This window comes from Ctenocephalides felis, unplaced genomic scaffold, assembly GCF_003426905.1.
Source record: "Ctenocephalides felis isolate EL2017-DRISC unplaced genomic scaffold, ASM342690v1 CF-g0.4_SCAFFOLD_01886, whole genome shotgun sequence".
NCBI lineage: Eukaryota > Metazoa > Arthropoda > Insecta > Siphonaptera > Pulicidae > Ctenocephalides > Ctenocephalides felis.
The window spans coordinates 119,381,145-119,394,310 of record NW_020538040.1 but is presented as its reverse complement, the minus strand read 5'-3'; the positions used below and the strand labels follow the sequence as shown (position 1 = coordinate 119,394,310).

At 43.7% G+C, this 13,166-nt stretch overlaps 1 non-coding gene and 2 pseudogenes across 1 annotated transcript; all 3 read left to right on the top strand.

Annotated features, from left to right (window-relative positions):
- The first annotated feature begins 347 nt into the window (after positions 1–347).
- Positions 348–2,281, top strand: LOC113378933 (annotated as a pseudogene).
- Positions 2,282–2,979: 698 nt separating this feature from the next.
- LOC113378884 lies at positions 2,980–3,134 on the top strand. Its single transcript, XR_003367239.1, has one exon. It is a non-coding gene; the product is annotated as a 5.8S ribosomal RNA (ribosomal RNA).
- Positions 3,135–3,460: 326 nt separating this feature from the next.
- LOC113378975 lies at positions 3,461–11,293 on the top strand (annotated as a pseudogene).
- Positions 11,294–13,166: the final 1,873 nt, after the last annotated feature.

Genomic DNA, 13,166 nt, shown 5'->3' with positions numbered 1-13,166 from the left:
TTAATTATAACGTTGAATTCTTATGATGAATTCGCCCCGACGTTTTCAATCTAACGAAGGGTAAAGAGACTGTTTGAAATTAACTGGGTCTGCAAACCGCAAATTTCATGTACAGACCGCCGTTTTGAGGGTTGTTAAAGGTCTAGCCTCTGTGTAAGCGCAGAATATATAAAATATCTAGTCGCGATGTAAACTGTTCATTATGTTCAGGGAATATCGTACGAATCAGATATATATATGTAAGAAAATTCGTTGTTTAGAAATATTCATCAAACTTTTCTTTACGAAGTGTGGTCTCTCGGGTGACGCCAAGGGACATTTACGCACTATGCTATTATATATATAGCACCCTGGTTGATCCTGCCAGTAGTATATGCTTGTCTCAAAGATTAAGCCATGCATGTCTCAGTGCAAGCCACATTAAGGTGAAACCGCGAATGGCTCATTACATCAGTTATGGTCCCTTAGATCGTACCCACATTACTTGGATAACTGTGGTAATTCTAGAGCTAATACATGCAAATAGAGTTCCGACCAGAGATGGAAGGAATGCTTTTATTAGATCAAAACCAATCGGTGGTGGGCTTGCCTTGCTCACCGTTTGACTTGGTGACTCTGAATAACTTCGTGCTGATCGCACGGTCTAGTTCCGGCGACGCATCTTTCAAATGTCTGCCTTATCAACTGTCGATGGTAGTTTCTGCGACTACCATGGTTGTTACGGGTAACGGGGAATCAGGGTTCGATTCCGGAGAAGGAGCCTGAGAAACGGCTACCACATCCAAGGAAGGCAGCAGGCGCGCAAATTACCAACTCCCGGCACGGGGAGGTAGTGACGAAAAATAACGATACGGGACTCATCCGAGGCCCCGTAATCGGAATGAGTACACTTTAAATCCTTTAACGAAGATCTATTAGAGGGCCAGTCTAGTACCAGCAGCCGCGGTAATTCCAGCTCAAATAGCGTACATTAAAGTTGTTGCGGTTAAAAAGCTCGTAGTTGAATCTGTGTCCCACACTGTCGGTTCACCGCTCGCGGTGTTCAACAGGCATGTCTGTGGGATGTCCTACCGGTGAGCTTAGCCCGCATAAAAGCGGCACAACTCAAAATCCTACCAAGGTGCTCTTCACCGACTGTCGAGGTGGGCCGGTACGTTTACTTTGAACAAATTAGAGTGCTTAATGCAGGCTCATTCGCCTGAATATTGTGTGCATGGAATAATGGAATAGGACCTCGGTTCTATTTTGTTGGTTTTTGGAATTCCGAGGTAATGATTAATAGGGACAACTGGGGGCATTCGTATTGCGACGTTAGAGGTGAAATTTTTGGACCGTCGCAAGACGGACAGAAGCGAAAGCATTTGCCAAATGTGTTTTTATCAATCAAGAACGTAAGTTAGAGGTTCGAAGGCGATCTGATACCGCCCTAGTTCTAACCATAAACGATGCTAGCTAGCGATCCGCCGAAGTTCCTCCGATGACTCGGCGGGCAGCTTCCGGGAAACGAAAGCTTTTGGGTTCCGGGGGAAGTATGGATGCAAAGCTGAAACTTAAAGAAATTGACGGAAGGGCACTACAAGGAGTGGAGCCTGCGGCTTAATTTGACTCAACACGGGAAACCTCACAAGGTCCAGACGCCGGAAGGATTGACAGATTGAGAGTTCTTTCTTGATTCGGTGGGTGGTGGTGCATGGCCGTTCTTAGTTGGTGGAGTGATTTGTGTGGTTAATTCTGATAACGAACGAGACTCTAGCCTGCTAAATAGACGTACTTTCTTGTATCGCAAAGACCCTCCGCTTCGGCTTCGGTCGTTGTTGGTTGTGGTTGTCACTACTGGCGTACAAATATATCTTCATAGAGAGACAGGCAGCATTTAGTCGCACGAAATTGAGCAATAACAGGTCTGTGATGCACTTAGATGTTCTGGGCATCGCACCGCACGCGCGCTACACTGAAAAGATCAGCAGGTTTTTCTTGGCCAAAAGGTCCGGGTAATCCGTTGAAGCCTCTTTGTGCTAGGGATTGGGGCTTGCAATTCTTCCCCATGAACGAGGAATTCCTAGTAAGCGCGAGTCATAAGCTTGCGTTGATTACGTCCCTGCCCTTTGTACACACCGCCCGTCGCTACTACCGATTGAATTATTTAGTGAGGTCTTCGGACCGGTGCGCGGCAGCGTTTCGACATTGCCGATGGTGCTGGGAAGATAGCCAAACTTGATTATTTAGAGGAAGTAAAAGTCATAACAAGGTTTTCGTAGGTGAACCTGCGGAAGGATCATTAACGTACATTTACTATTAAGTGAATGAAACGTATGCTATATGTCGCAATATACTGTTGCAGACTAAATGTTGTGCGCTCCCATAGTATAATATACTGTGGGCAAAAGCCTCTGGCAATGATCATTCGTTTTATTAACGTTTGACCGGAGCTAGTCGCAAAATATTGCGCAGTGTGCAAAAGCAGCGTGACGCGGTTTACAACCGCTTAGCGCTCTTATGCATTGTGTGAGAGCACTGCCATGTATATCTGCTCGGTATCGTCAGATGCCTGAGCGAATGACGAAGTTCGTTGTGAAAACGGCGTTCTTTTTGAATATTATACTTTAAACGCATAGCTCAATCAATTCTTTGGGCGCTAGACGAACGTCTAGTGTTTCAAAGTCGATTGTAGTAAACGCTTGCGTTAGTATTCTATATACTCTGCACATTTTATTCAAATTGTGCTAATTTGAACATTCGCTTCATTGCGTTGTTTTAAAAAAATGAAAGATCAGCGAAAGCAGATTTTTCAATCTCACACACAATGAAATATTCATATTTCAATTTTGAAACAAGATCTCGTATCTCAGACCGAAAAGCGAAAGCTTTACGGTGTACTAATTGTAACCATAATAAACATACTAGTTTCAGAATCGCTCGAGTTATCTTAAACGATTTCGAGGGAATCACTATTGAAATATGTATAAATATATATAAAATCACCCTGAACGGTGGATCACTTGGCTCGTGGGTCGATGAAAAACGCAGCTAATTGCGCGTCGACATGTGAACTGCAGGATACATTAACATTGACATTTCGAACGCACATTGCGGTCCTCGGATACTGTTCCCGGACCACCTCTGGCTGAAGGTCGTATAACATTACCAGACTGCCGCTTGCCTTAAACGGCTTGACGGCGAATGATGGAGTTTTGCGTAAATACGTGCTCTTAAATAATTCACTCAACGTGTGAGCCAGTCCACTTTGCAACATCGGACATTACCGTCCGTTGACGTTCTGTGGGATTACGGCGGGTTATGTGTCCTAGAGATTTTATATTCTTGCGACCCTCCCAATAACCGGAAACCCGAACTCTTCGTAATGCGGTTTCGTTCGGCAAATTTGGACGACTCAAAGGTTTCTCGTCTTTTTTTTGTGCGCTTGCTTACTAACGTTTTCGAGCACATCATAATCATAATACGACCTCAGAGCAGATGCAATTACCCGCTGAATTTAAGCATATTACTAAGCGGTGGAAAAGAAACTAACTGGGATTCCCTTAGTAGCGGCGAGCGAACAGGGAAGAGCCCAGCACTAAATCCCGCGGCCGGAGACGGACGCTGGGAAATGTAGTGTTAGGGAGGATCCGATAATCTCGGTGCGTTGCGGCGAGTTCAAGTCCATCTTGAATGGGACCATTTACCCATAGAGGGTGCCAGGCCCGTAGCGACCGTTGCGCGTATCGAGAGGATCTCTCCTCAGAGTCGAGTTGCTTGAGAGTGCAGCTCTAAGTGGGTGGTAAACTCCATCTAAGGCTAAATATGACCACGAGACCGATAGCGAACAAGTACCGTGAGGGAAAGTTGAAAAGAACTTTGAAGAGAGAGTTCAAGAGTACGTGAAACCGTTCAGGGGTAAATCTGAGAAACCCGAAAGATCGAAAGGAGAGATTCAATGTTATCGTTGTCTTCCATTTATTGGCGTGCGATTGACCGGGATTCGTCCTGCGATACGTCGTCGGTTTATGCGTTAGGAGGCGATGGCATGCACTTCTCCCTCAGTAGGACGTCGCGACCCGTTTGGTGTCGATCTACGACTGCGGCGGTAGCCTGCCACGAATTTATTCGCGTCAGACCCCGCGAGCTCCGGTCGACTGCCAGACGGTATAAACAATATGGTATAGGGTCGCTTTTAAGCGTTCCGCCGGTTGCAAGCACTGACGGTTATCGGCCGTCGGACCTAGTCCGGCATCGATGCCGCCTCGACCTGTTAGCTATCGTGTACTCGGACGGAATTTATTACCGGTCAGCGATGCTATTGCTTTGGGTACTTTCAGGACCCGTCTTGAAATACGGACCAAGGAGTCTACCATGTGCGCGAGTCATTGGGAAATACAAAACCTAAAGGCGCAATGAACGTAAAGGTTTGCTTAAGTAAACTAGGGGATGACGGACCGCATCTACGGATGCGTGCTTGCAATCCCGAGGCGTCTCACTCTCATTGCGAGAAGAGACGCACTCAGAGATGCCCGGTCAGATCAAAGTCAGGGGAAACCCTGATGGAGGACCGTAGCGATTCTGACGTGCAAATCGATTGTCGGCACTGGGTATAGGGGCAAAAGACTAATCGAATCATCTAGTATCTGGTTCCCTCCAAAGTTTCCCTCAGGATAGCTGGCATTCGATGAGCGAGTCTCATCCGGTAAAGTGGATGATTAGAGGCCTTGGGGCCAAAACGACCTCAACCTATTCTCAAACTTTAAATGGGTGAGATCTCTGGCTTGCTTGAATAATGAAGCCAGAGATTTGGATCAGAGTCCCTAGTGGGCCACTTTTGGTAAGCAGAACCAAACGTGGGATGAACCAAACATCGAGTTAAGGCGCCTAAACGACGCTAATGGGATACCATAAAAGGCGTTGGTTGCTTAAGACAGCAGGACGGTGGCCATGGAAGTTGGAATCCGCTAAGGAGTGTGTAACAACTCATCTGCCGAAGCAACTAGCCCTGAAAATGAATGGCGCTGAAGCGTCGTGCCTATACTCAGCCGCCTGGGCATGAGAAACGTTCATAATAGTGTGTTTTGACGCCCTGATGAGTAGGAGGGTCGCGGTGGTGTGTGCAGAAGGGTTTGGGCGTAAGCCTGCCTGGAGCCGCCATCGGTGCAGATCTTGGTGGTAGTAGCAAATACTCCAGCGAGGCCCTGGAGGACTGACGTGGAGAAGGGTTTCGTGAGAACAGCCGTTGCACACGAGTCAGTCGATCCTAAGCCCCAGGAGAAATCTTATGTTGATGTTGGTGTATTTTATTTTAAATAAAATTTCACACCCATCGGGCGAAAGGGAATCCGGTTCCTGTTCCGGAACCCGGCAGCGGAACCGTTTGCAAGTCGGGCCCTCGCAAGAGAGTTTGTCGGGGTAACCCAAAATGACCTGGAGACGCCGTCGGGAAATACGGGGAGAGTTTTCTTTTCTGTATGAGCGTTCGAGTTCCCTGGAATCCTCTAGAAAGGAGATAGGGTTTGGAACGCGAAGAGCGCCGCTGTTGCGGCGGTGTCCGTATCTTCCCTTCGGACCTTGAAAATCCAGGAGAGGGCCACGGTAGGTGTCGCGCCGGTTCGTACGCATATCCGCAGCAGGTCTCCAAGGTAAAGAGCCTCTAGTCGATAGATAAATGTAGGTAAGGGAAGTCGGCAAATTGGATCCGTAACTTCGGGATAAGGATTGACTCTGAGGATTGGGGCGTGCCGGGCTTGTTTGGAAAGCGGGCGTAGACCGATGTGCCGGGCCTGGGCGAGGAGAAATTGTCCTTGTGACTTAGATCCGAGCTCGGTCCCCTGCCTAGGCCCCCGCGGATCATTCTTGCTGCGAGGTTTCTGTGCCGGCTTCGGTCGGTCAGTCGTACTCTTTGACCGCCATTCAACGGTCAGCTCAGAACTGGCACGGACTAGGGGAATCCGACTGTCTAATTAAAACAAAGCATTGCGATGGCCCTAGCGGGTGTTGACGCAATGTGATTTCTGTCCAGTGCTCTGAATGTCAACGTGAAGAAATTCAAGCAAACGGCGGGAGTAACTATGACTCTCTTAATTGGTAGGAGTGGTTGTGGTTCTTCGGGACCACGGCTAACAAGTGGCCTTCCTCCTCGTGGGTCTCATCGTGAGTACTCCTTTGAGGGGAAACCAGGAGCCACCTCTGTGAAATTTCGGCTTAGGGGCTGCCAACCCTTTCGCCTGTAACTCTATCGGTGCAACTTCAAACAATAAGCCTCGGAACAATATTGAAAATTTATAATTAAATTTGGGTGAACCCATTGGTTTACCCCCACCGATAAATATAGAAGGTCATAAATGTCGATTTCCTACATGTAACAAATATTTTGCAACTGTAGTAGGTCGGGGAGTTCATGAACAGAAAACACACAAAGAATCGTATGATGAAGAACTCGCCAAAATAGTACCAAAGAAAGCAAGGTGGACGGAGGAGGAGCAGAAAATGATGGCCAAAGAGGAGGCTCTCTTAATAAGGCAAGATGTGGGTCAAATAAATAAGGCTCTCCTCGCAGTAACACCAGGGCGGACGCTGGAAGCTATCAAAGGCCAAAGGCGATCCGCCAAATATAAAGGCCAGGTCGCAGAGTTTCTCGCTATGCCTGTGGACCAAAATACCAACAATGCATGCCCTCCAACCACTAATGATACCTCTAAACATGAGCTAGCTAATGCATTGAAGGCCGCTGCAGGACAGGATGCAGACAAATTTAATAGCTCTCTTCTAGTGAGCATTTGTTACAGAGCGGTTGAAATGTCACCGGAAGAAATAGAAAGGAATGTGACTGAATATCTGAAAGCCACCCTTCCAATTAAAAGGAAAGTAAAGCCTCAATCCAACAAAAGAGGTAATGCACCAATAATAAGTAAAAGACAGTTGCGTAAGATAGCATACAAGAACACCCAAAAGTATTGGGCTAAAAACCCTAGTAAATGTTTATCCTATCAAGAGGAGTAAAGATCGATGAGAGACAGAAAGTTTTCCAAGCTGTTGACGGGTGCGCATATAACATCTTTGCGCTTGACCAGTTGCTAAGGTACCACAGGCAAAATAATAAACCACTCTATTTAGCTTCTATAGACGTTGCAAAGACATTTGATTCGATCTCCCCTAGAGCTCTGACCGATACACTAAAATATTATAATTTGCCACAATCATTTTTCAACTATGTTAGTGATCTATATAGAATGGGTTGGACCAGACTCCGGTTTGGCCGCTTCACCTCGGATTCCATTAGTCCGAGGTGCGGTGTCAAGCAGGGAGATCCTCTGTTTCCGGTCCTCTTTAACATGATCATGAACAGGATAATTGAAAGAACCCCACCAGAGATCGGGGTCACTGTTGACGGATGCTTCTACAATATTTTTGCCTTTGCCGACGACCTAGTTTTGGTAGCATCGTCGGTCGGAGGTTTGTAAAAGCTATTAGATCATGCCGGTCAATACATGTCTAACTGTGGCTTGATTATAAATAATAACAAATCATTTACAGTCACGGTCAAGAACGCACGTCAAAAAGTCGATTATAGATAAAACAACTACCTTTAGCTGCAACGGTCAAACACTACCCGCACTCACAAGAGTGGACAGCTGGAGCTACCTCGGTGTCCAGTTCAATCCCGAAGGTGCACCCCTAGGGAATATGAGATTAAAATTACTAACAATCATTGATAAATTAACTAAGGCACCGTTAAAACCTCAACAAAGACTTTTTGCATTACGAACAGTAGGCATACCCAGAATACTCCACCAACTAGTATTGAGTCATGCAAAAATCGGGTACCTCAAAACGCTGGACGGATTGATAAGAAAAGCCATAAGATCATGGCTAAGACTACCCAATGATGTAACATTAGCGTACTTTTATGCCCACTGTAAAGAGAGCGGTTTATCAATTCCATCCCTTAGATGGCTCGTACCCCTTAGACGTAAGAATAGAATCCAGAACTTGAACTCTACCGACTCAAGCTTCCACAAGCTCGAGATCGCAAAATGTGAGAAAATGCTACATTACAACAACACCGTCATAGGCTCTCAAAAATAGTTGGATGAGAAATGGGCCCGCACACTTCATAAGTCAGTGGACGGAAACCCACTTAAACACTCAGCCAAAACACCATCCTAACATCGATGGATTACAGAGGGCAACAAACTTCTCACTGGCAGAGACTTCGTAAACTGTGTAAAATTCAGAATAAACGCGATGCCCACAAGATCACGTACAACGAGAGGAAAAATGGAGGACAGATACTGCAGGGCAGGTTGTAATGCCTTGGAGATACTGGATCATGTACTCCAAACTTGTCACAGAAGCCACCGTTAACGCATTGAACGCCACAATGCAGTAACCAACTATGTTAAGAGGGCACTAGAGAAGTCTCACGCAAAAGTAGATTTTGAGCTATCCTTCAAAACAACCGAAGGAACTAGGAAGCCTGACCTAATAGCGGCACATGACGGAAAGGTCATAGTATTAGACACCCAAATAGTCGGAAGCTCTGCTGACTTGGCAGCTTCACATAAGAGAAAGATAGATTATTACAAGCCGCTGGTAGACATGATAAGGACAAGGTATAATGCAACTGAGGTAAACTTCAACACGATAACCCTCAACATCAGGGGTGTTTGGTATGAAAAATCGGCAGAGTTCCTAACATCAAATAAAATACTTGGGAAGGACGAGCTCAAAATTGTCTCAACCAGAGTTATCATCGGAGGACTGAACGGGTTCGCAAAATGGTCAAGAACAACGATAGTTGAAAAGAAAAGACAGGGAATTGAATGACCAAATATATCAATGCGTGCTGCCTGCGCCACCATCCTCCAGGCACAAAACTAGGAGTTAAGTTTAGTGGGTATTGCTTTCGGGCCGAGTCCCACACTACCTGGTCAACATGGCGACCGGTGTGCGTAAACTGCATTCCCCTCCTAGCCAAAAAAAAAAAAATTAACCAAATGCCTCGTCATCTAACTAGTGACGCGCATGAATGGATTAACGAGATTCCCACTGTCCCTATCTACTAAAGGGCAAATTTAATGAAGGCAGACAACCGATTATTAAAGTTGACAACAATAAACTGAAATATGCAAAACATGTGCGATACTTGGGAATTACTATAGATAACAGGATAAACTTTGTAGCGCACACTAAGTTTCTAAGGGAGAAGCTAGTCAGCTTCATCCTGAAAATCAGGAGGGTTGCAAAGGAGAAATGGGGCCTTAAAAGAGGCACCCTTGCCACTTTGTACAAAGCAGTGATAATACCTATAGCAACATACAGCGCTGCTGCATGGTTCGACAAGTCGTCCCACACGCACAACCTTAGAAACTTGAACGCCGCGCAAAGAATAATTCTATTGACTCTCACCAAAGCGTGCCGTACCACCGCAACAAATGCATTAAAAACAATTAGTGGCAAAATGCCACTAGACTTAGAGATTACACAACAAGGCATCATAAACTTTGTAAAAAGAAATGAGAAAATTAGTTGGAACAATTATAATTACAATCCAATAGCAAACCCAAGCAGGGAAATCCGCAATCTAGAGGTTAAAATGATAGATGAAGCAATAAAGCTGGAATGGCAGAAAATATGGGAATTGGCATGTACGGGTAGGATAACCTACGGTTTCATTGGCGATATAACATACGCTACAAGAAACAAGTGGTTTAAACCTAGTAGAGTGTGCGTGTATATTCTGACCGGATACAGTCCGTTTAGGCACACACTTTACACAAGGGGCGCCACAGAAGACGACAAATGTCTCTTCTGTGGAGAAAGCGAGACAAGCGCACACATGCTGGTCATGTGCGACAGATATGATGAATTAAGAAGGCAAAGCCTCTTCGAAATAGCAGGGAACACAAACCTTGATGTGTACCTGGAAACCAAAGCCAATTACCTGGGGCTTGTTGCTTTTGCAGCACGAGCCATTAAAACCAGAAATGCAGTGCAAAACCAAAGCTAAAACCTATAATCCAGACTAAAGCTAGAAAGGCAGGACCGCCTCCACGTGGTTAGGGATGGAAACGCCAGCCTACTGACGGCCAAAGGTCCTGCACAATACCCACAAATATAATATTTAAATTTGAGAAATAAACAAATATTAAGTAGACGCTACATAGCAATGAGTAAAAGCTCGAGCTTTATGGAATAATAATAAATAATGAATGAATGAATGTCCCTATCTACTTTCTAGCAAAACCACTGCCAAGAAAACGGGCTTGGAAAAATTAGCAGGGAAAGAAGACCCTGTTGAGCTTGTCTCTAGTCTGGCATTGTAAGGAGACATGAAAGATGTAGCATAAGTGTGAGATAGTAATATCGTCGGTGAAATACCACTACTTTCATCGTTTCTTTACTTACTCGATTGGGCGGAAAGCGTGCATCGAAAACTTGCGTTCCGACTGTCACGGTTTTCTAGAGCCAAGCGCATAAGAGAAGTGTGAGGCATTGCGCCGATCGTCAACAATACTCTAGCGTGATCCGATTTGAAGGATCGGGCAAAGAGCAAAAGGGCAAATGCTGGCTCGATCCCGTTGTTCAGTGTGCACAGGGACTGCGAAAGCATGGCCTATCGATCCTTTTGGCTTGAAGAGTTTTCAGCAAGAGGTGTCAGAAAAGTTACCACAGGGATAACTGGCTTGTGGCAGCCAAGCGTTTATAGCGACGTTGCTTTTTGATCTTTCGATGTCGGCTCTTCCTATCATTGCGAAGCAGAATTTGCCGAGCGTTGGATTGTTCACCCACAAATAGGGAACGTCAGCTGGGTCTAGACCGTTGTGAGACAGGTTAGTTTTACCCTACTGATGAATCGTCGTTGCGATAGTAATCCTGCTCAGTACGAGAGGAACCGCAGGTTCGGACATTTGGTTCACGCACTCGGTCGAGCGGCCGGTGGTGCGAAGCTACCATCCGTGGGATTATGCCTGAACGCCTCTAAGGCCGTATCCTTTCTAGACAAAATAAGCAACGATATCTCTAAGAGTCTCGTGAGTCGAAAGGCTCAATACAATGTGATTTATTAGGTAATCGGCACACGCCGTTCATCGCACGAGCCACTTTTAGCCGAATGAGGCGCTGGACAGGGGCGATATCCGTCCGTTATATCTGTCTTGCCTATAGCGGTCGATCATGGGTCACTAGTTCGATGTAGAGACTCGGAATCGTTTGTAAACGACTTAGGTACCTGGCGGGGTGTTGTACTCGGCAGAGCAGTTACCACGCTGCGATCCGTTGAGACTCAGCCCTTGGCTTGAGGATTCGTCATGTTGGCTTGACGTCACCCCACGCTATTAGAGCATAAGCCTCAAGCCGTCGCATTGCAGCATGCCACAATCAGTAGGCTTGACAGTCGAAAGCTTGACAGCTATTTTGTACAGCGTGCGTAAGTCAGCACGTAAATCAAACCTTATCGACAAATTCCAATATAGAAATATTCATTATTTCTTTTAATAACCATAATGCTAAGAAAATAATTATAAATATTTTGTAAGTTTACAAAATATATGTTTTTAAGAGAAACTTTTCATATTTTTTATTATAAATATATGATATAATTCATTAAATTCTAAATAGGGAGAATGTTCTTTGCTAAATTTCTTGGAAATGCGTACAAGTTACCAATTGAATGAAATGCGTACAAGTTGTTAATAAGCAAAGTACGTATAAGTTATCTATAATGCAAAATGCGTGCAAGTTGTCAATGTGTAAAATACGTGCAAGTTGTCAATTTGCAGAATGCGTGCAAGTTGTCAATTTGCAGAATACGTGCAAGTTGTCAATGTGCAAAATACGTGCAAGTTGCTATTTTTATTTAATTTTTGTAATATACTCTAAATAATTAGTAACTTCCAACCTATAAATATTTTGATTCTTTTATAATAAAATATTCAGTATATTTATTTCTTTTTTAACAAAATATTCAGTATTTATATATAATTTCAAACTACATCAAGTAAACTTTTAGGGGACATTAGCGAGTAAGCCTAAGCTAGAATCTTGCATCGAAACAGGTTAAAAACATTTTCCGGCATTTTGAAATCAGTAACTACCGGGTACCTCAGACCACATCAAGTAGACCTTTAGGGGACCTTAGAGAGTAAGCCTAACCTAGAATCTTGCATTGAAACAGGTTAAAAACATTTTGCGGCTTTTTGAAATCAGTAACTTACGGGTACCTCAGACTACATCAAGTAAACTTTTGGGGGATATTAGCGAGAAAGCCTAACCTAGAATCTGGCATCGAAACAGGTTAAAAACATCTTGCGTCCTTTTGAAATCAGTAACTTACGGGTACCTCAGACTACATCAAGTAAACTTTTAGGGGACATTAGCAAATAAGCCTAACATAGAATCTTGCATCGAAACAGGTCAAACTACTTTTTTCGAAAAAAATTTCGAATTTTTACATCATTTTCAAAAAAAACTTAACTTTCAATTTTATTTAATTTAATTTAATACCAAAGGTTGTCCAATATTTTTAGTCATACCTGTAGATGTGGATGTACAAATGAATGATTTTTTGTTTATTCACGACTAAAACATTGATTTTCCAAATTTATCACACAAAAAATTATTATCTGGTGGAAATGGCACTCATGAACTATTTGATTTAGGTAAAAAAACATTGTATGCGTCTTTTATTTGCATGATAGCTCACTCATTTTACACGCAGAAGTACTCATTTTAAAGCTTATTTTGAGCACTATAAAAACCCATTTTCATATCTAGCTTAATATTGTTAACACTTATATAATTTTGTTCATTTCATTATTTTTGTTAAAATGTATATTTTTGAAGATATTAGCAAATAACGCTTTCAATTTTTCTTTAACGTTTAGTTAGAAATTAATAATCTGTAATTGAATTTTAATATAGGGTATGTAATTACATTGACCTGACATTTCACAACAGTGAGACGCATGCGCAGTCTGCATCACCTGTCAGACGCATGTTGACTATATATTATTATATTAATTCAATTTTTGGCACATCTCAGCTGTTTTTTGGCAATAATAATGTAGACATTACATTTTCCTTATTTATAATCATAAATTTATTATATTTTAATACTGTCTTAGCCTATAAGTGAATGGAAATGTTTGGCAAATGACAGTCTTCATTTGTTTTTAATGTCA